The sequence below is a fragment of the Salvelinus sp. IW2-2015 genome, unplaced genomic scaffold, assembly GCF_002910315.2.
Source record: "Salvelinus sp. IW2-2015 unplaced genomic scaffold, ASM291031v2 Un_scaffold1108, whole genome shotgun sequence".
In the NCBI taxonomy this organism is placed as follows: domain Eukaryota; kingdom Metazoa; phylum Chordata; class Actinopteri; order Salmoniformes; family Salmonidae; genus Salvelinus; species Salvelinus sp. IW2-2015.
Genome location: NW_019942729.1, coordinates 38,664 through 64,207, shown reverse-complemented (window position 1 = coordinate 64,207; position 25,544 = coordinate 38,664). Strand labels below are relative to the sequence as shown.

Genomic DNA, 25,544 nt, shown 5'->3' with positions numbered 1-25,544 from the left:
GCAGGTGACTATAAATCAGACCACACTAGAGCAGGTGACTATTAATCAGACCACTCTAGATCAGGTGACTATTAATCAGACCACTCTAGATCAGGTGACTATAAATCAGACCACACTAGAGCAGGGTGACTATTAATCAGACCACACTAGAGCAGGTGACTATAAATCAGACCCACTAGATCAGGTGACTATTAATTCAGTCCACACTAGATCAGGTGGACTATTAATCAGACCACACTAGAGCAGGTGACTATAAATCAGACCCACTCTAGATCAGGTGACTATTCATCAGACCACACTAGAGCAGGTGACTATTAATCAGACCACTCTAGATCAGGTGACTACTCTGTCAACCACACAAGATCAGGTGACTATTAATCAGACCACACTAGATCAGGTGACTACTCTTAATATAAAAACTCACCTTGTTTTCTCTTGCTCAACTTTATTGTGAAAGTCCTAGCTAGTGAGCCAGAGAATTTGGCTCATGAGATAATTACTAATCAGAAATTAATGGAAATATATTTTAATGTTCTATAATGATTTACGTTTATTCACAAACACCTCAGAACTCTATGGACTTAAATAAAACAATAATTATTAAATAGAAATAAACTATAACCAAATTCAGAAGGGGGAAATTTGCACCGTGAAGAGCATGAGGTTGAGTATGTGCTTATCCTTCCATGATTAACAGATACCCACTTCATTCATGATAGTGGCATCTATTATTATGCAACAGTAAATACAGCTGGAATTGAAACCATTGTATTCTGTCTCCTTAGCAAATTGACTCCTGCGTCACCACATTCTTACACGTCAGCTGTGTATCCAGTGGTCATTTCAAAGGTTCAAAGCTTAATAACAAGCGTACATTTTTGCTCTTCATTCTGTGAAGAAACGTAAGGTGTTTATTCTCTGGTGAAACTGAGTCGTACCTCCTTTTCCAAACAGCTAGACTACCCACAACAGCTGAAACAGAGCAGTACCCCTTCTCCAAACAGCTAGCTGCCCACGACAGCTGAAACAGAGCAGTACCTCCTTTTCCAAACAGCTAGGCTGCCCACATTTACATTACATTTAAGTCATTTAGCAGACCGCTCTTATCCAGAGCGACTTACAAATTGGTGCATTCACCTTATGAAATCCAGTGGAACAGCCACTTTACAATAGTGCATCTAAATCTTTTAAAGGAGGGGGGGGGGGGGGGGGGGGGGGAAGGATTACTTTATCCTATCCTAGGTATTCCTTAAAGAGTGGGTTTCAGGTGTCTCCGGAAGGTGTGATTGACTCGCTGTCCTGGGCGTCGTGAGGGAGTTTGTTCCACCATTGGGGGCCAGAGCAGCGAACAGTTTTTGACTGGGCTGAGCGGGAACTGTACTTCCTCAGTGTAGGGAGGCGAGCAGGCCAGAGGTGGAATGAACGCAGTGCCCTTGTTTGGGTGTAGGCCTGATCAGAGCCTGAGGTACTGAGGTGCCGTCCCCTCACAGCTCCGTAGGCAAGCACCATGGTCTTTGTAGCGGATGCGAGCTTCAACTGGAAGCCAGTGGAGAGAGCGGAGGAGCGGGGTGACGTGAGAGAACTTGGGAAGGTTGAACACCAGACGGGCTGCGCGTTCTGGATGAGTTGTAGGGGTTAATGGCACAGGCAGGGAGCCCAGCCAACAGCGAGTTGCAGTAATGCCAGACGGGAGATGACAAGGCCTGGATTAGGACCTGCGCCGCTTCTGTGTGAGGCAGGGTCGTACTCTGCGGATGTTGTAGAGCTTGAACCTACAGAACGGGCCACCGCCTTGATGTTAGTTGAGAACGACAGGGTGTTGTCCAGGATCACGCCAAGGTTCTTAGCGCTCTGGGAGGAGGACACAATGGAGTTGTCAACCGGCATGGCGAGATCATGGAACGGGCAGTCCTTCCCCGGGAGGAAGAGCAGCTCCGTCTTGCCGCGCAGTGTTATCTGTGGTGATCCATGTTTCCGTCAGTGCCAAGAAGTCGAGGGACTGGAGGGAGGCATAGGCTGAGATGAACTCTGCCTTGTTGGCCGCAGATCGGCAGTTCCAGAGGCTACCGGAGACCTGGAACTCCACGTGGGTCGTGCGTGCTGGGACCACCAGATTAGGGTGGCCGCGGCCACGCGGTGTGGAGCGTTTGTATGGTCTGTGCAGAGAGGAGAGAACAGGGATAGACAGACACATAGTTGACAGGCTACAGAAGAGACTAAGCTAATGCAAAGGAGATTGGAATGACAAGTGGACTACGCGTCTCGAATGTTCAGAAAGTTAAGCTTACGTAGCTAGAATCTTATTGACTAGAATGATTAAGATGATACAGTACTGCTGAAGTAGGCTAGCTGGCAGTGGCTGCGTTGTTGACTTTATAGGCTAGCTGGCAGTGGCTGCGTTGTTGACACTACACTAATCAAGTCGTTCCGTTGAGTGTAATGGTTTCTACAGTGCTGCTATTCGGGGGCTAGCTGGCTAGCTAGCAGTGTTGATTACGTTACGTTGCGTTAAAAGAACGACAGTAGCTGGCTAGCTAACCTAGAAAATCGCTCTAGACTACACAATTATCTTTGATACAAAGACGGCTATGTAGCTAGCTGTGTAGCTAGCTACGATCAAACAAATCCAACCGTTGTACTGTAATGAAATGAAATGAAAATTTGATACTACCTGTGGAGCGAAGCGGAATGCGACCGGGTTGTTGAGTGCGGAAGTTCTATTCGGTAGACGTTGGCTAGCTGTTGGCTAGCTAGCAGTGTCTCCTATGTTAAGGACGACAAATAGCTGGCTAGCTAACCTCGGTAAATTAAGATAATCACTCTAAAACTACACACTCTAAACTACACAATTATCTTGGATACGAAGACAGCAAAGACAACTATGTAGCTAGCTAACACTACACTAATCAAGTCGTTCAGTTGAGTGTAATAGTTGCTACAGTGCTGCTATTCGGTAGAMGGTGGACGTTTGCTAGCTGGCTAGCTGCTGGGCAGATAGCAGTGTAGACTGCGTTAGGACGACGTAATACGATAATTACGCAATTATTTTTGATACAAAGACGGCTATGTAGCTAGCYAAGAAGAAATTGCTAAGATTAGACAAATCAAACCGTTGTACTATAATTGAATGTAATGAAATGTAATGAAAAGTTATACTACCTGCGGACCAAAGCGCAAATGCGACCGCTCGCTCCAACCCGGAAGTGAATCTGTTTCAGCCCACGACAGCTGAAACAGAGTAGTACCTCTTTTTCCAAACAGCTAGGCTGCTTACGACAGCTGAAACAGAGCAGTACCTCCTTCTCCAAACAGCTAGGCTGCCCACGACAGCTGAAACAGAGCAGTACCTCCTTTTACAAACAGCTAGGCTGCCCACGACAGCTGAAACAGAGCAGTACCTCCTTTTCCAAACAGCTAGGCTGCCCACGACAGCTGAAACAGAGCAATACCTAGCCAACTGCTTTGCCCTAGTCTTTGTAAGGCCCGGCCAAAAGTGTTCTTCTTGTTTTTAGCTGATAGGAGGAGAACCCGTGACAAGGGTTGACGAGTTGTACGTTCCGAAATGCTGTTCTGCACACCACTGTTGTACTCCGCCGTTTTTTTGTCTGTTTGTGTTCCGCCTGTTAGCTTGCATGACTCTGGACATTCTCCTTCGACCTCTCTCATCAACGAGCTGTTTTCACCCACAGGACTGCTGCTGTCTGTTTGTGTTCCGTCTGTTAGCTTGCATGACTCTGGACATTCTCCTTCGACCCTCTCATCAACGAGCTGTTTTTCACCCACAGGATGCTGCTGTCTGTTTGTGTTCCGCTGTTAGCTTGCACGCACTCTGGACATTCTCCTTCGACCTCTCTCATCAACGAGCTGTTTTCACCCACAGGACTGCTGCTGTCTGTTTGTGTTCCGTCTGTTAGCTTGCATGGACTCTGGACATTCTCCTTCGACCTCTCTCATCAACGAGCTGTTTTCACCCACAGGACTGCTGCTGTCTGTTTGTGTTCCGTCTGTTAGCTTGCATGACTCTGGACATTCTCCTTCGACCTCTCTCATCAACGAGCTGTTTTCACCCCAGGACTGCTGCTGTCTGTTGTGTTCCGCCTGTTAGCTTGCAGACTCTGGACATTCTCCTTCGACCTCTCTCATCAACGAGCTGTTTTCACCCACAGGACTGCTGCTGTCTGTTTGTGTTCCGCCTGTTTAGCTTGCAGACTCTGGACATTCTCCTTCGACCTCTCTCATCAACGAGCTGTTTTCACCCACAGGACTGCTGCTGTCTGTTTGTGTTCCGCCTGTTAGCTTGCATGACTCTGGACATTCTCCTTCGACTCTCTCTCATCAACGAGTCTGTTTTCACCCACAGGACTGCTGCTGTCTGTTGTGTTCCGCTGTTAGCTTGCATGCTCTGGACATTCTCCTTCGACCTCTCTCATCAACGAGCTGTTTTCACCCACAGGACTGCTGCTGTCTGTTTGTGTTCCGCCTGTTAGCTTGCATGACTCTGGACATTCTCCTTCGACCTCTCTCATCAACGAGCTGTTTTCACCCACAGGACTGCTGCTGTCTGTTTGTGTTCCGTCTGTTAGCTTGCATGACTCTGGACATTCTCCTTCGACCTCTCTCATCAACGAGCTGTTTTCACCCACAGGACTGCTGCTGTCTGTTTGTGTTCCGCCTGTTAGCTTGCATGACTCTGGACATTCTCCTTCGACCTCTCTCATCAACGAGCTGTTTTCACCCACAGGACTGCTGCTGTCTGTTTGTGTTCCGCCTGTTAGCTTGCATGACTCTGGACATTCTTCCTTCGACCTCTCTCATCAACGAGCTGTTTTCACCACAGGACTGCTGCTGTCTGTTTGTGTTCCGTCTGTTAGCTTGCATGACTCTGGACATTCTCCTTCGACCTCTCTCATCAACGAGCTGTTTTCACCCACAGGACTGCTGCTGTCTGTTTGTGTTCCGTCTGTTAGCTTGCAGACTCTGGACATTCTCCTTCGACCTCTCTCATCAACGAGCTGTTTTCACCCACAGGACTGCTGCTGTCTGTTTGTGTTCCGTCTGTTAGCTTGCAGACTCTGGACATTCTCCTTCGACCTCTCTCATCAACGAGCTGTTTTCACCCACAGGACTGCTGCTGTCTGTTTGTGTTCCGTCTGTTAGCTTGCAGACTCTGGACATTCTCCTTCGACCTCTCTCATCAACGAGCTGTTTTCACCCACAGGACTGCTGCTGTCTGTTTGTGTTCCGTCTGTTAGCTTGCATGACTCTGGACATTCTCCTTCGACCTCTCTCATCAACGAGCTGTTTTCACCCACAGGACTGCTGCTGTCTGTTTGTGTTCCGCCTGTTAGCTTGCAGACTCTGGACATTCTCCTTCGACCTCTCTCATCAACGAGCTGTTTTCACCCACAGGACTGCTGCTGTCTGTTTGTGTTCCGTCCTGTTAGCTTGCATGACTCTGGACATTCTCCTTCGACCTCTCTCATCAACGAGCTGTTTTCACCCACAGGACTGCTGCTGTCTGTTTGTGTTCCGTCTGTTAGCTTGCATGACTCTGGACATTCTCCTTCGACCTCTCTCATCAACGAGCTGTTTTCACCACCAGGACTGCTGCTGTCTGTTTGTGTCCGCTTGTTAGCTTGACGCCTCTGGACATTCTCCTTCGACCTCTCTCATCAACGAGCTGTTTTCACCCACAGGACTGCTGCTGTCTGTTTGTGTTCCGCCTGTTAGCTTCGATGACTCTGGACATTCTCCTTCGACCTCTCTCATCAACGAGCTGTTTTCACCCCACAGGACTGCTGCTGTCTGTTTGTGTTCCCGTCTGTTAGCTTGCATGACTCTGGACATTCTCCTTCGACCTCTCTCATCAACGAGCTGTTTTCACCCACAGGACTGCTGCTGTCTGTTGTGTTTTCCGCCTGTTAGCTTGCATGACTCTGGACATTCTCCTTCGACCTCTCTCATCAACGAGCTGTTTTCACCCACAGGACTGTGCTGTCTGTTTGTGTTCCGCCTGTTAAGCTTGCATGACTCTGGACACATTCTCCTTCGACCTCTCTCATCAACGAGCTGTTTTCACCCACAGGACTGCAACTGACTGGATGTGTTTTGTTTGTCGCACACCATTTCCGGTAAACTCTACACCCCTCAAACTCAACTCTGGACCTGGAAGCCAGTTCCACTGTCTTTTTTCATTGTTCTCCTCTAATCAGGGACTGATTTAGACCTGGGACAATTCATTATCAGGTAGAACAGAAAACCAACAGGCTCCGGATCTCGTAGGGTTGAGTACTCCTGCCCTAAACACTGTCGTGTGGTCAAAAGCAAAGGAGGCCGGACGTTTCTGAGGTACTGGAACCGGTCAGCCTGGCACCGACGATCATACCACTCTCAAAGTCTCTTAGGTCACTCGTTTTGTCCACTCTAACGTTCAATCAAACAGTAACTGAATGCTTCGATGCCTGTCTGTCTGCTTTATATAGCAAGCCACGTGTCTCACTGTCTGTAGGATCAAAATATTTGTGTGAACGGGGTGGTGTACCTAATACACTGGCCAAATGACTGTTAAAAGCATTTGTTGCTATTGAATTCACATTTAAATTATGATGTGATTTTGTAAGCCTATATGTTCTGTTTAAACATTAAGCTTTCTTCTGTGCATACAATTTTGGAAGTTTTATGCATATGCCAGATAACTGTTTTGTTTGCAAATGAGAGATTATTGAATTGTCAGAGATAATTATTTCAAATAAATATTTTCTGTAACAATGATTGATTCTTTGTGAAATATGCACAACTCTTCTTTTAGATAAAAGACTTGTCTCTTTTAAATGATTTTAATTATTCATTTAATATGTACACTTTGTATACAAAACAAGTTTGTCGACAAATTAGTTTGTCTATAATTGAGTTTGTCTATAATTTGTACAGGATGCAACAGTACCCCTTACATCTAGTAACACCTGAGAATTTGACAGATTGTAGTTAGTTTGAACGATAGATAAGTAATGCATAACTAAATTAGCCTCAACTTTCTCCCAAAGTTAAAATCATCAGGTCGTTTTGCTACTTTCAAACGAATGCGGCTTCACTGTAGAGGTGGAAAATAAACACATGTAAAACTTAGAACATCTGCGAAAGTTCCATTTCTATGCTTCTAGATCACTTCTCAGTTAACCAATTCCATTTTCCCTTCTCTACTTACTCTGTAAACTGAAAATAGCTCTGATACACTTCAGCCGTAACAAACGCTGTTCCAAGAGGCCTTCCTAAACAGGTATATCGTAACAAGTTACACACTCTCTTTTCTTCTAGGAAATGCACAATAACTTATTACAAAATAACATGGTAGATTATATATATACTGTAACTCCAATCGTTTATTCATAATATAATCATTTGGGATTATTTCCACCGTCTGAAGACGAAGAACGCCAACAGCATCTGATCCTTCGGTAGCTGCGTCGTAACAGTCAATCAATCATCCTGATCGGTAAAATATATCAGATAAATAACTTATCAATATAGCTGCGTCTCAAAGATTGAATGAAACATAATCAATCCACAATCCACAACAGTGATGACACAATCCTTTCTGTGAATTCTGTCCTTGATAGCTGTTGAAAAGATAACAGACCATTGCCATGACGCTAGATGAAGGAACAGCCAATGGGGTCTTCGTGCTTTGTGAGAAATACAGTAACCCATCGATCTCCAACAGCGTTTCAGGCAGGTTGATGCCTCTGATACTCCTCAGTCAGAATGGTAAATGTTTGTCGTGTGGTCAGAGGAGGAGTGGGATAATTGGCATACGCAGGTGTGGGTAGTCCTTGAACTCCCTGGTGTAGGCTTTATGCTTCCCATTGGCCCAGATGGTCATCTGGATCAAACCAAAGAAGGTGAACAAGGCCACTGTGGAGAAACAGATCAATAACAGATTGTACCTTAGTGACAGCACAGTGCAACACAAACACACACACACAGACACACGAGTAGTGGGAATATAAATGCGTGATTGAGTAAAATTGCCAAAGTATTCATTAAATATGGGAAATAAACCTGAAATCAGTAAACATTTATAAAAAATAGGATCTAAATCAACTGACCTGGAAGACACTGGGTCATAACAGAGAAACTTGCCCAGGCTCCTACCTAAATGAAAGAAATATCGATAACCTGTAACACCATTGATCATTTCAGAAACCACAACCATATAGTCACAACACGTCGTAGCCATAGAAACAGGATCTATTTATATGGTTTATAGCCTTCATCCTTACCTCGTAGGTGTAATTGGGGCAAGACACGAGGAAGAAGAGCCACGTGAATGGGTTCTTCGTCGCGCGAGGGAACTTTCTGCACTTGGGCCCACCTTCTGCCTTGAGGTTATTGAGAGCCACGTGAATGGAGAAATTACCAGCCTCACAGAGCTGCACTCAAAACATAAAACACATATCCCGTTTCACACACGTCAAAGTCATCTGTAATAATTATTTCTCGTGTTCATCACCCCCGTCGGGTGTTTTGTCAACCAATACGTACCACAAATATAGCCAGTGCGTAGTTCGCCTGCATGTCTCCATACGCTGTGGAGAGACATAAACCATTGGTTAGTTGGATGTTTGGTTGAGAGAAGTCATCTTGTTATTATTCAGATGTACCTACGTATATATAGAGTGGAGGAGGGACTGTAAGTCTGGTTGAGCCACTGAGTGGTCGGTCTGAGTGGTCGGTCTGAGTGGTCGGTCTGAGTGGTCGGTCTGAGTGGTCGGTCTGAGTGGTCGGTCTGAGTGGTCGGTCTGAGTGGTCGGTCTGAATGATAGAGGACTTACATGGAGGCGTGTACAGTGGATGATTGATGTAGAAGGCCAACCATGCCGAAAAGGTCCAGTAATACACACAGTTCTGACAGAAAGAGAGGGAAACACCAGTAATACACACAGTTCTGACAGAAAGAGAGGGAAACACCAGTAAGGACACTGTCAATTTGCTAGTGTTTCTAACCTTTATTTAACTAGGCAAGTCAGTTGAGAACAAATTTTTATTTACAATGACGGCCTACACCGGACAAAACCCGGACGATGCTGGGCCAATTGTGCGGCGTCCTATGGGACTCTCAATCACGGCCGGTTGTGATACAGCCTGGATTCAAACCAGGGTGTCTGTAGTGACACCTCTAGCACTGAGATGCAGTGCCTTAGACCGCTGTGCCACTCGGGAGGCCAATATATTGTAAAAAAAATATTTCTAATGACATCTTGATGTTCTGCAGATAATACTGCAGTGGTAGCAGTGTATTAAAAACCTTTGATAGGACAAAGACAGAGAGTGACTATGTTTTGTATTGAGAATGTGAGGAGCAGTGGTTGTTATTGTCCTTATACTGTAAATTATGACCCACATTTAAAGTAGCACTGTAAAGTACACTAGTAATACTGTAAAATACATGGCTTCGAAGTAAAGTAGCCCAAGTGGAGCAGAGGAAGTCCGTACCCTGACTATAGTCCTGAGAGGCATGGTACCATGGGAGAACCGGTGCACAAAGATAGTCTCAATCAACCTCTTGATGTAGTGGCAGGCTGCTGATCCTACGTGCATCAGGCCTCTCGATCACCCCGAGAGCAGCACATGCTGTGCGAATCGTACCCCGTGAGCCAGCACCTCTCTCTGCTCGGTCCCCACACCTGCGTCGTAGCTTCATCATATCCCCCGCTTGGACCGTCTCTGATCTGAGGAGAGAGACGCGTCCGGAGCGAAGGAAGCGACTCGTGAGACAGATCTCCCTCCTACGGCCCTCTCTCTCCCCCCTACCTCGGTGCTGGGACGATTACGACACCGACGCGCATCGCGGGGTACTCTCGCTCGTCTCTGGCGTGAATCCCCGAGACCGATCCGGACGAGAGACAGAGGTGGGGGATGAGGGAGATGGAGAGGAAGGCGATCGGCTCTCTCTCAATTCCGCACCTCTCGCGCTCCGCTCTCTCTCTCCCCAAACCTCTCTCGCCTTCTCTCCCCCACCACCTCTCTCTCTCGCTCTCCACGATGTGCTCTCTGCACCCCCGACCTCTCGTCTTCACGCAGACCACGACCTGCGCTGTCTCGTGCTCGTCGCGCAGATGAGACTCTGTCGCCGAGCCTCTGGATGCGATTGAGAGACATCTGCGGGTCGTGGGAAGCCAAGGGTGGGGGGAGGCATGCAGAGAGATATCGAGGGCGAGAGAGGTGCGGGGGAAGAGAGAGACGAGCGAGAGAGGTGGATAGAGAGGAGAGAGCGAGCGAGGTGGGATAGAGAGAGAGCGAGAGAGTGGGGGAGAGAGAGTGGGGGGAGAGAGAGAGGAGGGAGAGAGAGGTGTGGGGAGAGAGAGGTGGGGGAGAGAGAGAGAGGTGTGGGAGAGAGAGAGAGAGGTGGGGGGAGAGAGAGAGGTGTGGGGGAGAGAGAGAGAGAGAGGTGGGGGAGAGAGAGTGAGGGGAGACAGAGAGTGGGGCGAGAAAAGAGAGTGGGGGAGAGAGGTGGGGAGAGAGAAGAGAGAGAGTGGGGAAAGAGAGGGGGGGAGAGAGATAGAAAAGTGAGGAAGAAAGAAGGGGACATTGGATGGAGGCAAAGAAAGAGAGAGACAGATGAATGTTAGATTGGATCTCATCTGAAGCCAATCAGTAAGTTATTGGGTGTATTAGATACTGACTTACGTGACCACTGAGTTGGAGCTGGAGGTGAAGGCATCCTGCTGTGAGTAGATATAGGGAACTCGGAAATAGAACAGGAGGTAAATAAACAGGGGGCCAATGTACTCCGCTAAAAACACCTGCCAACAGCGGAAGAGGGTGTGTAAGATGTCCAATGTATTCATTACACATGTCAAATTAACATGAAACCTGAACTTGATAGCTGAAAGAAGAGGCTCTTGTCAAATGTTAACAGTCCATAAGAGTCCAATGGGGGACTGCAGTTTGAATCTACAGTACTGTAGGTCACAGGCTCTTACCATTGTCCACCCGATCTGTGGACCCAGGTCCCTAAAATACATGGTTGCCGTGGTCCCAACTGGTAGGTTTTGTAATACATCGTCGTCCTTAAGTGATTTTCCTTCTGAGAAAAAAAACACAAAAAAACAAGATGTGAAAATAAAATGTAGAGTTTGATTTTCCTGTTCAAACAGACCAAGGAATTCATCTTCCATGTAAAATGTCATAGATTATAAGAAGAAAAACTTCTTACATGGATTCTTTTCTTAGAACCAATCAATGTTCCCTATTCTCTTGTCCTAGAAGCTCAAGGTGACCTTACTCCTAACCTGTTTCTGTGGAGGAATAATTGAAAGTAATTTTAGTGTAAGCTCAACGGGGTAGATATTGACCCATTTAGGTTCAGCTAAATGAGATTGCCTGTCCGCTTCAAGTAACAAGCTATATTAAAGAGATTCTCCGCTACTTTTTGTATTATTTTGTATTATTTTGTATTATTTTGTATTATTTTTAGCCAGTAGTTCTGAAAGTAGTACTCAATAGCCAAGAGTGGTCGCCGAATAATGCATACTATGTCACATATGTGCAGATATGTGCACTACGCCGTTGCTCTCTCTCTGTCGCTGCTGTGTGGGCCGTTGTGCCTAACGTTGCGCAGACCTCATGCTAGCTGTCACTCAAATGCGGTGGCAGGTAGCCTAGCGGTTAAGAGCGTTGAGCCAGTAACCGAAAGGTGAAAAATCTGTCGACGTGTCCTTGATTAAGGCACTTATCCCTTATTGCTTCTGTAGGTCTCTCTGGATAAGAGTGTCTGCTAAATGACTTAAATGTAAAAGCTCATTGGCTAGAACTCGAATTGCTAAGGAGCATGTATGAACGACACATTGACACATTCATCCCAAAGCGGGAGGTTTCAAAAATACTTTTCTTAGTCGCCAAAGTACTGGAGCATGTCTTTAAGAGTGTACATGCTGGGCCTCTCGAGTGGCGCAGCGGTGTTAGTTGTGCCACTAGATATTCTGAGTTTGAGTCCAGGCTCTGTCGCAGCTGGCCGCGACTGGGAGACCCATGGGGCGGCGCACAATTGTCCCAGCGTCGTCCGGGTTAGGGGAGGGTTTGGCCGGCAGGGATATCCTTGTCCCATCGCGCACTAGTGACTTCTGTGGCGGGCTGGGCGCAGTGCACGCTGACACGGTCGCCAGGTGTACGGTGTTTCCTCCGACACATTGGTGCGGCTGGCTTCCGGGTTAAGTGGTCATTGTGTCAAGAAGCAGTGCCGGCTTGGTTGGGTTGTGTTTCGGAGGACGCATGGCTCTCGACCTTCGCCTCTCCCGAGTCCGTACGGGAGTTACAGCGATAAGACAAGACTGTAACTACCAATTTGGAAACCATGAAATTGGGGAGAGAAAAAGGGGTAAAAAACAAACTTTGTGTACATTACAACCCAATCATCTCACATCACGTTGACAACAGAGAATATATTAGCTGTTTGGCTTGTGAACTTCGTACATTATATTGTCTTAAACATTGAAAGTATTCCAATGCAATAGAAAAGATTTTTAAAAAATGAGGATGTAAAGTTGATTAACTCAACACTCTAGCAAGTGGGGTGGCAGGTAGCCAGAGGTTAGAGCATTTGGCCAGTAACCACTGGTTCGAATACCTGTGCCGACAAGGTGAAACACGTGTCAATGTGCCCTTGATCAAGGCACTTGTAGGGACATTTTTTATTTGTTTATTATCCAGCACCACCCCAACATCAACACCTGTGAATGTTTCTAGAGGAAGACACGTGTTTCCAATGACATCATCGGTGTGCATCGTGTGATTTTAGCCAATTATGGGAAGGCATTGCTTACTAATTGGTGGATGATGTTAGAAAACATTTATCTTCCTTTATGTTCTTCACTACAAAACATGTTCATGTTAATGCTGGAGATGATGAATATGAAAAATTATGCTCGTCGAACATCTCGTTCCAAAATCATGGGCATTAATATGGAGTTGGTCCCCCCCCTTTTGCTGCTATAACAGCCTCCACTCTTCTGGGAAGGCTTTCCACTAGATGTTGGAACATTGCAGCGGGGATTAGGCCTGGCTCGCAGTCGGCGTTCCAAATTATCCCAAAGGAGTTCGAATAGGGTTGAGGTCAGGTCTCTGTGCAGGCCAGTCAAGTTCTTCCACACCAAACTCGACAAACCATTTCTGTATGGACCTCGCTTTGTGCACTGGGGCATTGTCATGCTGAAACAGGGAAAGGGCCTTCCCCAAACTGTTGCCACAAAGTTGGAAGCACAGAATCATCTAGAATGTCATTGTATGCTGTAGCGTTAAGATTTCCCTTCATTGGAACTAAGGGGCCCGAACCATGAAAAACAGCCCCAGACCATTTCCTCCTCCACCAAAATGTACAGTTGGCTCTATGCATTGGGGCAGGTAGAGTTTTCCAGGCATCCGCCAAACCCAGTGAGGCCATTCTACTGCCAATGTTTGTCTATGGAGATTGCACGGCTGTGTGCTCGACTTTATACACCTGTCAGCAACGCGTGTGGCTGAAATATGTGACAATAAACATCAACAACGAAAAATCCACTTCAGCAACAGTTAGACTAACAGTACCAGCCTAAACACATGAATCACTTACTGGGGTCGAGCTTGAGGTCCTGTCTGGCTGGATACAACTGTTGATCTGACACACACACAGACACAGACACAGACACAGACACAGACACAGACACAGAGAGAGAGAGAGTTTAGTTTCAGGCCTATAGCAGTAGTTCCTCACAACGGAGTAGACTTCAGCTGTTGTCTCACTGCCTCCAACAGTTCCAGGATCTCTAGACGTGTGTGCTCGGGTCTGTGGCTGTTTTTCATGGCTCCCTTGACGACCCACACTGAACCCGTGTTTTATCTGATGTGATATTTTAGATTATGGCATTCATCAAACTAGCTCTCATTTATAATCCATTGATCAAGTTGATCAGTACTGTACAGCCGATAGACGTTCTATCATGACCGGTTGATCAATTATAGGATAATTACTAGTGACATATCAATACTTACATGACTTGTGAAAAAGTCTCTTGATTTCTCCTATTGTAACGTGGGGCTCCACCTGGAAATAGAGACCAAATACGTCAATACGCAAGAATATCGACTAGAGAAATTCAAGCTCAATCAGAATCATTTGACTTTGGAGTATCCATATTGTGATTGGGTTGGATGTACAATGCCTGTACCTTATCTAGAAAACACAGCTGTTGCCTGGTCCTGCCATCCAGAACCTCCACCTGTAGGAGAGAACACCTGGTTAGTTTCTGTGTTGTCCACGTTCTACATTTCAGTGTGATTTCTGTCAGATAGAGAGAGACACTACACTAGTGGTACATCAGTGTGATAATTTGTTGATAGCATTATGCCCTGTCGGCTGACTCATCATCACGACACATTCCCAGTCTCACTCTCAAGAAGAAGAACGTTCATCCCAGAATTCTCGGCGGCTTTTCTAAGCAATACACAACGTATACCAGGCTTTTGTCCACTCTTAGTGTTAAATCATACCTTCATCATTGTCATGGACAGCCACGGAGGTTATCAACCTTACTATGCCCTCTAGCTGTCTTCCGACAAGATATGGATCGTCTCAGCCGATAGCCTCGAGTCTTAGCCTGTCTTAACCTACAGTACATTGTCACATGACCACAAGAAATAAAAGCGGAGTGCAAAAAAAAATAAAAAAAAATAAAAAAGTTTATACTTCCTTTTAAGAAGGGTGACTTTTTTTTGCGAACAGCTTCAAGTCATAAAGGACGCGTCGGTCTAGGGGAGGTTGCAGTGAAGGCCGATCATTTTTCACCCCTCATCTTAATTAGCCTTTTATTCAGGTGTTGATTTACATCACAGAAGGAGCTGTCTTCGGCGGCTGCAATCTGCCCTGAGACGCACTCGGTGGTCCGTTCGTAGTGTGGAGCTCAGCCGAGCTGGCGTATCTAAATGTTTCTAACTCTATAGTGTAAAATAACGCTCTAATGGATACGCTGAATGCACAGATAAAGAAAAGAACAGAGAGGGAGGGAGAAAGAGAGAGGCTAACGAAGGATAATGGATAATGAGTGGATTCCTTCCTCACCACTGCTTGCCTGTGATATGTGGTGTTAGGATGTTGCTATTGCGTTCGAGAGGCTAGGACATAACCACCTGGTGTGGCGACACTTCTCTGAATCACAGGCGCATGTCAGGAGTTTTTTTTCTGCCTACCCAAACTGCATTTTCAGGGGCGTTTGTTTGTCCTGCTGACTGTGTGGTAGGAGAGGAACGTCAGGGGTGTCACCAGTGTGTTGTTGCATTTCCAGGGGCGTTTGTTTGTCCTGCTGACTGTGTGGTAGGAGAGGAACGTCAGGGGCGTTTGTCCTGCTGACTGTGTGGTAGGAGAGGAACGTCAGGGGTGTTTGTCCTGCTGACTGTGTGGTAGGAGAGGAACGTCAGGGGCGTTTGTCCTGCTGACTGTGTGGTAGGAGAGGAACGTCAGGGGCGTCACCAGGGGCGTCACCAGGGGCGTCACCAGGGGCGTCACCAGTGTGTTGTCATTTAAAACAGTGTGCACTCAGTGTCGTGGTGTCCTTGTAAATGTAATTATCAGAGATGTCTCTCCTCTCTAATTATCAGAGACGTCTCTCCCCTCAATTTTCAGAGACCGTCCTCTCCCCTCTATTATCAGAGACCGTCTCTCCCTCTTATCGGCTCTCTCTCTAATTAATCAGAGCGCTTCCTATAAGAACCGTCTCTCCCCTCCTAATTATCAGAGACGGTCTCTTCCCCTCTAATATCAGAAGACGATTTCTTCCGTCTCCCTCCCTCTAATTATCAGAACGTCTCTCCCCTCCTAATTAATCAGAGACGTCTCCTCCCTCTAAATTATCAAGAGACGTCTCTCCCCTCTAATTATCTAGAGGACGTCCTCGCTCCCCTCTAATTTATTCAGAGAGTCTCTCCCCTCTAATATACAGAGACGCTCTCCCCTCCTAATTATCAGAGACGTCTCTCTCCCCTCTAATTATCAGAGACGTCTCTCCCCTCTAATTATCAGAGACGTCTCTCCCCTCTAATTATCAGAGACGTCTCCTCCCTCTAATTATCAGAACGTCTCTCCACCCCTCTAATTATCAGAGACGTCTCTTACCCTCCTTAATTATCAAAGACGTCTCTCCCCCTAATTATCAGAGACGTCTCTCCCTCTCTAATTATCAGAGACGTCTCCTCCCTCTAATTATCAGAGACGTCTCTCCCCTCTAATTATTCAGAGACGTCTCTCCCCTCTAATTATCAGAGACGTCTCTCCCTCTAATTATCAGAGAGTCCGTTCTCTCCTCTCTAATTATCAGAGACGTCTCTCCCCTCTAATTATCAGAGACGTCCTCTTCCCCCCTCTAATTATCAGAGACGTCTCTCCCCTCTAATTATCAGAGACGTCTCTCCCCTCTAATTATCAGAGACGTCTCTCCCTCTAATTATCAGAGAGTCTCTCCCCTCTAATTATCAGAGACGTCTCTCCCTCTAATTATCAGAGACGTCTCTCCCCTCTAATTATCAGAGACGTCTCTCCCCTCTAATTATCAGAAGACGTCTCTCCCCTCTAATTATCAGAGACGTCTCTCCCCTCTAATTATCAGAGACGTCTCTCCCCTCTAATTATCAGAGACGTCTCTCCCCTCTAATTATCAAGAGACGTCTCTCCCCTCTAATTATCAGAGACGTCTCTCCCCTCTAATTATCAGAGACGTCTCTCCCCTCTAATTATCAGAGATGTCTCTCCCCTCTAATTATCAGAGACGTCTCTCCCTTCTAATTATCAGAGACGTCTCTCCCTCTCTCTCCCTCTCTAGGGACACAAGGCTCTGCTTATGGAGCACAGAGAGAGAGATGGAGGGGGGAGAGACAGAGGGATGGAGAGAGAGGACAGAGGGAGTGAGAGAGAGACAGAGGGGGAGTGAAGAGAGAGGGAGTGAGAGAGAGAGAGAGAGTTGAGGGGAGAGAGGGAGAGAGGAGAGAGAGGGAGAGAGAGAGAGAAGAAGAGAGAGAAGAGAAGAGAGAGAGAGAGAAGAGAGAGAGAGAGAGAGAGAGAGAGAGAGGAGAGAGAAGAGAGAGAGAGGAGAGAAGAGAGAGAGAGAGAGAGAGAGGAGAGAGAGAAGAAAGAGAGAGAGAGAGGAGAGAGAGGAGAGAGAGAAGAGAAGAGAGAGCGGAGAGAGAGAGAGAGAGAGAGAGAGAGAGAGAGAGAGAGAGAGAGAGAGACTGCTGATCTACAACATACAAAGAATAGTTGTAATGTCCAACCATAATAACTGACCATACGGGAAGGACAGTTGACTTGAAGACAATAGTATGTGACATGCCGTCCGTCCGTCCGCTCCCCTGGCCAGACAATGGCTGTTGTTGTAAATCAGCTCTTTTTCCAATCAGGAAGAATAATCGATAAAAGCACTCAGTTGATTTCTGTGCTCTCCCTATTGACATCCTACCCTTAAATCTGCCCTATCCTTCTCAGGTATCCCATATAGCCACTCTAGCCTCTCCTCTACTGTCGTAAATACACAAGTAATGATGAGTGATGGACAAGGCTTTCCCAGCAATACACACTAAATTGTGACTGACAGATCCACTGATGATTCTGAGTGCTAGTGTTTTAGCTAAAGATGCTTCAGTGTTCTAGCTTAAACACTGGGAGTGATGAATCAATTCATGAATATATTAATGAATTAATAATGTTTTATTTACGCGTCAAATCTCCTGTTGGCGACCCATCACTTACATAATTATTTGTCACATTAACCATGTTTACATGCAACCATTTTTATTCAAGTAAAATAAGCCTACATCTCCGATAAATAACTAATGACAGATCTGATGGAAACAGCTAATTGTTGGTAAGCTTTCCTAAATGTCGATAAAACAAAATACATTCGAGAGGGGTGGATAATTTTTTGTCGGTTAATAGATGATTCGACAAAATGGCTGTGGAAAATATTTTTTCTTCTTCATTTAATTGTTGATAAAATAACTATCATGTCACAGTAAATTTGTAGTCACGTGATGCTATTTTGTCTGATCCTCCCAGTACGACTTGGAAAAGGAGGCTACAGTGGAAATAAATTGTAACGACCCTGGCTTTATAAGCGCGGAAATCGATTCTGCAGTTTGAGCATGCTAGTCGATAGCGCGCCGGATTTAGGGCTATAAGGTCGAGGGTTCGAGACCTGCTCCCTGCCTGTACAAAATTATGGGTAAATTATGGGTATATTCACAGGATGGTAAAAGTGCACAGTGATGAGTTTAACACTCCTTTCCCATACATATTGAGGGTCTTAATATGCTAGTGACATAATCAGTGCTTAAACTGACGTTTGACAACTAACAATGATCTCATCTCTTAGTCTCGTATCCATAATCTCATCATGTAGCCTACCCTCTGTCTGAGGCCTGCTATCTATAGAGTATGGGCCAGGACCAGAGGTTGCTGTTTATCGCAATACTTTTTTTTGCCCAAACCATAGACCGAGTTAAAAATGGGAAGCAAAGGAAAGTTATATGACAAAGTACTTTTTATGTACTCTGCATCATTACGGACATTTTTTTCCCCCCCTGCAACAAGCCAGTTTGATGGAAACACCGCTTTCAGGGTAAAATGTGCATATTATAAATTTTTGGTGCAAAATCTTTAGAGAAAATGGATGGAAACGTAGCTATTGTTAAAGACATGGAATATACATTACAGTGATTCTTCCGATGTTCCGCTGCTCCGCATAAAGAAAGAAAGAAAGCGTGTCAATGCATAGCAGCCCTGGTTCACCAAACAACAACTCTCAAACAACAATACGTCAATAAAATAGATACATTTAAGTCAATAAAGCAGAAGACATGTCTAGACATGTTAGCATGGCTAATGATATTGTAACGATCCTTGGTTTATAAGCGCGGAAATCGACTCTGTCGCACGAAGCATGCTTTTGCGGCACAGTCGATAGCGCGCCGGACCTCGGGCTAGAAGGTCGAGGGTTCGAGACCTGCTTCCCTGCCTGTTTCATTACAATAATATTAGCCAATCAGTACAACACGAATGTGACATAAAACAAAGTATGAAATAAATGAATGCTAGTCTGATGTCTAAGGGTTGCCTTCCCACCTTGTGGTCCTTATTTTATGAATATCTAACAAGACAAATAGTTGAGCGTGCTGGAGATAGTGCTTTAACTAAAGATGCTTTAGTGTTCTAGCTTAAACACTGGGAGTGAATTCATGCATTGTTTAATTGTCTATTGCCTACCCACATCCTTTATGGGATTATTCGACACATTGTTAAACAAAAGTAATAGAATTACAGTTCTTCTGATGTTCCGCTGCGCCACAGAAAGAAAGAAAGATCAAACTGTAATAATATACTTTACATTGACTGGGCAGACTCAGTCCAACTACCAAATCAGTAGATACAGTATAAAAAGACTAAACAATAACCCTCAAACTAAAATAAGTACATAATACCAAGAGTTTATATTCACCAATTTTTCACATTTGTGTTTTTTTCACCAGCAATGAATGCTTATGGGTACCTTTTATTTGTATTTAAAATATTACTGTTCTCAGATTTTTTTTATTCATAGATTTTAGGTTTGTTTTACAATTGCTTTTGTTGCAAAACGCTATATATCCATTGTTTAGCTGGAATGGAATATTCACATCCTGTATCTAACATATACAATTCAACACATCATAAATCTAGCTTCATGCTGTTCATAGTGTTTGTTTAGAGTTAGCCCTCGTCCCAAACGGCACCCTATTCCCTATATAGTGCACTACTATTGACCGGAGCCCATACCTCATATCACTGTATTGCTTAATTTTTAAATGTATATATTTTAAAATATGGATGTCACGAATGTATCATTTGTACAGTTATTTATAGAATGTTTAATTGTTTGTCACATTTGACTTTGCAAAACTTTGCATTGCTTCTTTTTCTCGGAGAGTGAGGCGGATATATCTCGTTTTGCAACAAAAATGTGATTTGCAAGTCTCTCTGAAATGAATCCATCAAGTGATAGATATGTATTTGTTTGAAACCTATCGTTGAACAACCCCATGCCGTGATTAGATAGTGAAAAAACACACCAATCTCTTTCACAAGTTTTTAAAACAAAAATCTAATTTACCAACATTTATGAAAATGTATATACAGCGTTTTGAAATGAAACTCTTCATACAGATAAATATAAGTAAATGAAACAAAAGAGGTTTCTAGAAATATAAGCATGGCTAATGCTAATGTTAGCCTGTTAATAACACTAACATGACCTAAATAAGTATCAAGTAAGCTAATGCTAATGTTAGCCTGTTAACACTAACATGACCTAAATAAGTATCAAGTAAATTAATGCTAATTTGCTGCCGTTAGGAGTTGCCTTTCACCCTGTGGTCTTTATTTTACGAATATCGGTGGAGGTTTCTCTTCCTAATGTTGTTTGGCTGTAGACTAGACCACAGCAATGGGAATGTGTGCTAATTTGGCATGCCTTGAGCCTGCCTTGGGCATCCCTGAAACTCTAACTAGCGCTGAGAACAAGGGAATGTGGCTTCCCTGTAACTCTGGCTAGTCCTGAGAAAATGGCATAAATGTCAACTGGAGGCCTATAAATTGGCCTTAGATGGCAGATATGTTGCTGTAGTATTCAATTATACATGCACTTGTTTGTGGTTAGAGCACAGAAAGAGATCTAGCTAGCCTAACAGACATGCTAGCTATTAGAGTTAACACAGCTAGCCTGGCAGCAGCAAAATGCTGCCCCACCAAGTCAATGGAAGCTAAAGCTAATGACATTATTATTGACATTATACAGTAGGTGTGACTTGACCAGTCACCCCATGGCTCAGCGGGTCCCTCCAGGCTGCTGGAGGAAACTGAGGAATTGTTGGCTCAGGGGGTTCCTGCAAGCTGCTGGAGGACACTGAGGAGTTGTTTAAGATGCTTCTCGTTACTTCCATGGTGCTTACTGGCTTATTTGGGAGTACCCAGCTTTGGTTCAAACTCCTCTGTTTGTTCCGCCTCGCCTCCCTTCCGTTTTCTTCACTTTTTCTTTCGTTTCTCGACTAATCGTTTCTCTCAGTTCACTGGCTAGGATAAGCCTCTCACGTCGGTATGTGATTTTTGCAATTTTTCCCAACTAGGTAGTCTCACTCAGCTTCGTCTTCCTCTCAGCGTAAGTCTCGTTGGTAGAGTAACTTTCACATTCTACTTTTGGTGCATTAGTTAATGCTCCATTACAAGGCGGTTGTTAGCCAGTGCTTATTCAGTTTCCTCCAGCAGCCTGGCAGGAAACCTCCCTGAGTCCAGTGGAACTGGAACTCGCTCGTTAGTAGGGTTTGTGTACCTCCAGCTAAAGTGCTCGTAGCACAGGAGGGTGACCGTACTATCTCCTGAAGAAGTTCCCATACAACTCTCAGTTTACTATTCACTCACCTTACAGAAGGTGAATCAGATAATGTCGAACTACTTGCAGGAACCAGTATATCGCAATGCTGAAGGGCGATGGGCAACCAACCATTCCTGGCACAGTATTGGTTCACCTAGGGTGGCCATAAATGGTATATCCTCCAGCTACCCAGGGTATGTGAAGGGTAACACTTACTGAATAGCTGAGAAGGTGGGTATGTAACTTATAATAACATTATTAATGGCCATTATTTAAAGTGCATTGTTTAAAGTGAGCCCCTAAGTGATACAACCTCCCATTGCAGATTTCCACTTTCCAGCACCTAAGCAGGAACAACACTGTGTTCAGCATGTTGTCTCAATGCTCAGCAGGGCAACTCCACAGTGTCCTCCAGCCAGCCAGGCATGCCTCTCGACAGTGTAAACCGCTCGATTGTCTGAACAACGCTTCAGTAGTCCTCGCAGCAGCATCCTCGGTTAGGACACTCATGCTTTCGCCTGAGCCAACACAATTCCTAGGTTATCTCTACCAGCAGCCTGAGGGAACCCGCCTGAGCAATGGGGGTGTACTTTTGGTAAGTCACACCTACTGTATAATGTCAATAATAATGTCATTAGCTTTAGCTTCCATTGACTTGGTGGGGCAGCAGTTTTGCTGATGCCAGGTCTAGCTGTGTTTAACTCTAATAGCTAGCATACAGGCTGTACTTGACGTAGCTAGCTAGATCTCTTCTCGGTGCTCTAACCACAAACAAGTGCATGTATATTGAATACTACAGCACATATCTGCCTTTATCTAAGGCCAATTTATAGGCCTTCGCAGTTGACATTTATGCCATTTCTCTCAGGACTAGCCAGAGTTACAGGGAAGCCACATTCCCTTGTTCTCAGCGCTAGTTAGAGTTTCAGGGATGCCCAAGGCAGGCTCAAGGCATGCCAAGATTAGCACACATTCCCATTGCTGTGGTCTAGTCTACAGCCAAACAACATTAGGAAGAGAAAACTCTCACCGATATTATTCGTAAAATAAAGACCACAGGGTGAAAGGCAACTCCTAACGGCAGCAAATTAGCATTAATTTACTTGATACTTATTTAGGTCATGTTAGTGTTAACAGGCTAACATTAGCATTAGCTTACTTGATACTTATTTAGGTCATGTTAGGTGTTATTAACAGGCTAACATTAGCATTAGCCAATGTTATATTTCTTATGAATTTACCATCTTTGTGCTTTCATTTATCTTATTTATTTATCTGTATGAAGAGTTTCATTTCAAAACGCCTGTATATTCATTTTTGTTGTCATAATTGTTTCATTCAGAATGGTTTGGTTTTTTTAAAAAACAGTGTGAAAGAGATTGGTGTGTTTCACTTATCTGAATCAGGCATGTGTGGTTTGTATCTCAATTTCGATCATGGTTTCAAACAAATACATATCTATCACTTGATGGATTCATTTCAGAGAGACTTGCAAATCACATTTTTGTTGCAAAAAACGAGATATATCCGCCTCACTCTCCGAGAAAAAGAAGCAATGCAAAGTTTTGCAAAGTCAAATGTGACAAACACATTAAACATTTCTATAAATAACTGTACAAATGATACATCGTGACATCCATATTTTAAATATTATACATTTAAAAATTAAGCAATCAGTGATATGAGCTTATGGGCTCCGGTCAAATGTAGTAGTGTGCGACTATTAGGAATTGGGTGCCGTTTTGGGACGAGGGGCTAACTCTAAACAAACACTATGAACAGCATGAAGCTAGATTTATGATGTGTTGAATTGTATATGTTAGATACGGATGTGAATATTCCATTCCAGCTAAACAATGGATATATAGCGTTTTTGCAACAAAAGCAATTGTAAAACAAACCAAAATCTATGAATAAACAAAAAATCTGAGAACAGTAATATTTTAAATACAAATAAAAGGTACCCATAAGCTATTCATTGCTGGTGAAAAAAACACAATATTGTGAAAAATTGGTGAATATAAACTGCTTGGTATTATGTACTTATTTTGATTTGAGGGTTTATTGTTTAGTCTTTTTATACCTGTATCTACTGATTTGGTAGTTGGACTGAGTCTGGCCACAGTCAATGTAAAGTATATTATTACAGTTTGATCTGATCTTTCTTTCGTGGTCGTGGCAGCGGAACATCAGAAGAACGGTGGATTCAATTCTATTACTTTTGTTTAACAATGTGTCGAATAATCCCATAAAGGATGTGGGTAGGCAATAGACAATTAAACAATGCATGAATTCACTCCCAGTGTTTACGCTAGAACACTAAAGCATCTTTAGTTAAAGCTATCTCCAGCACGCTCAACTATTTGTCTGTGTTAATATTCATAAAATAAGACAGCCACCAAGGTGGGAAGGAACCCTATAGACATCAGACTAGCATTCATTTATTTCATACTTTGTTTTATGTCACATTCGTGTTGTACTGATTGGCTAATATTATTGTAATGAAACAGGCGGAAGCAGGTCTCGAACCCCGACCTTTGAGCCCGAGGTCCCCGAGCAGGCGCTATTCAGGGTCGGACTTATGACTGGCGCAAAAAGCATGCTTCGTGCGACAGAGTCGATTTCCGCGCTTATAAACCAAGGATCGTTACAATATCATTAGCCATGCTAACATGTCTAGACATGTTCTTCTGCTTTATTGACTTAAATGTATCTATTTTATTTGAACGTATTGTGTTTGAAGAGTTTGTTGTTTGGTGAACCAGGGCTGCTTGCCTTTGACACGTTTCTTTCTTCTTTATGCGGAGCAGCGGACATCGGAAGAATCACTGTAATGTATATTTCCATGTTCTTTAACAATAGCTACGTTTCCATCCATTTTCTCTAAAGATTTTGCACCAAAATTATAATATGCACATTTTACCCTGAAAAGCGGTGTTCCATCAAACTGGCTTGTTGCAGGGGGGGAAAAAAAATGTCCGTAATGATGCAGAGTACATAAAAAGTACTTTGTCATAATAACTTTCCTTTGCTTCCATTTTTAACTCGGTCTATGGTTTGGGCAAGAAAAAAGTATTGCGATAAACACAGCAACCTCATGGTCCTGGCCATACTCTATAGATAGCAGGCCTCAGACAGAGGGTAGGTTCTACATTGATGAGATTATGGATACGAGACTAAGAGATGAGATCATTCTTAGTTGTCAAACGTCAGTTTAAGCACTGATTATGTCACTGAGCATATTAAGACCCTCAATATGTATGGGAAAGGAGTGTTAAACTCATCACTGCTGCACTTTTACCATCCTGGTGAATATACCCATAATTTTCCCATAATTTGTACAGGCAGGGAGCAGGTCTCGAACCCTCGACCTTATAGCCCTAAATCCGGCGCGCTAGTCGACTAGCATGCTCAAACTGCAGAATCGATTTCCGCGCTTTTTAAAGAGGCCAGGGTCGTACAAGTTATTTTGTTCCACTGTAGTCCTCCTTTTCCAAGTCGTTACTGGGAGGATTCAGACAAAATAGCATCACGTGACTACAAATTTACTGTGACATGAAGTTATTTTATCAACAATTAAGATAATGAAGAGAAGAAAAAATATTTTCCACAGCCATTTGTCGAATCATCTATTAACCGACAAAAAATTATCCACCCCTTCTCGAATGTATTTTGTTTTATCGACATTTAGGAAAGCTTACCAACAATTAGCTGTTTCCATCAGATCTGTCATTAGTTATTTATCGGAAGAGTGTAGGCTTATTTTACTTGAATAAAAATGGTTTGCATGTAAACATGGTTAATGTGACAAATAATTATGTAAGTGATGGGTCGCCAACAGGAGATTTGACGCGTAAAAAAACATTATTAATTCATTAATATATTCATGAATTGATTTCATCACTCCCAGTGTTTAAGCTAGAACACTGAAGCATCTTTAGCTAAAACACTAGCACTCAAGAATCATCAGTGGATCTGTCAGTCACAATTAGTGTGTATTGCTGGAAAGCCTTGTCATCACTCATCATTACTGTGTATTTAGCGACAGTAGAGGAGAGGCTAGAGTGGCTATATGGGATACCTGAGAAGGATAAGGGCCAGATTTAGGGTAGGATGTCAATAGGG

The 25,544-nt window shown here is 44.1% G+C and overlaps 1 pseudogene; it reads right to left on the bottom strand.

The window, feature by feature from the left end:
* Positions 1 to 6,865: 6,865 nt before the first annotated feature.
* LOC112069740 (very-long-chain enoyl-CoA reductase-like) overlaps positions 6,866 to 25,544 on the bottom strand; it is a 19,740-nt pseudogene continuing 1,061 nt past the window's right edge.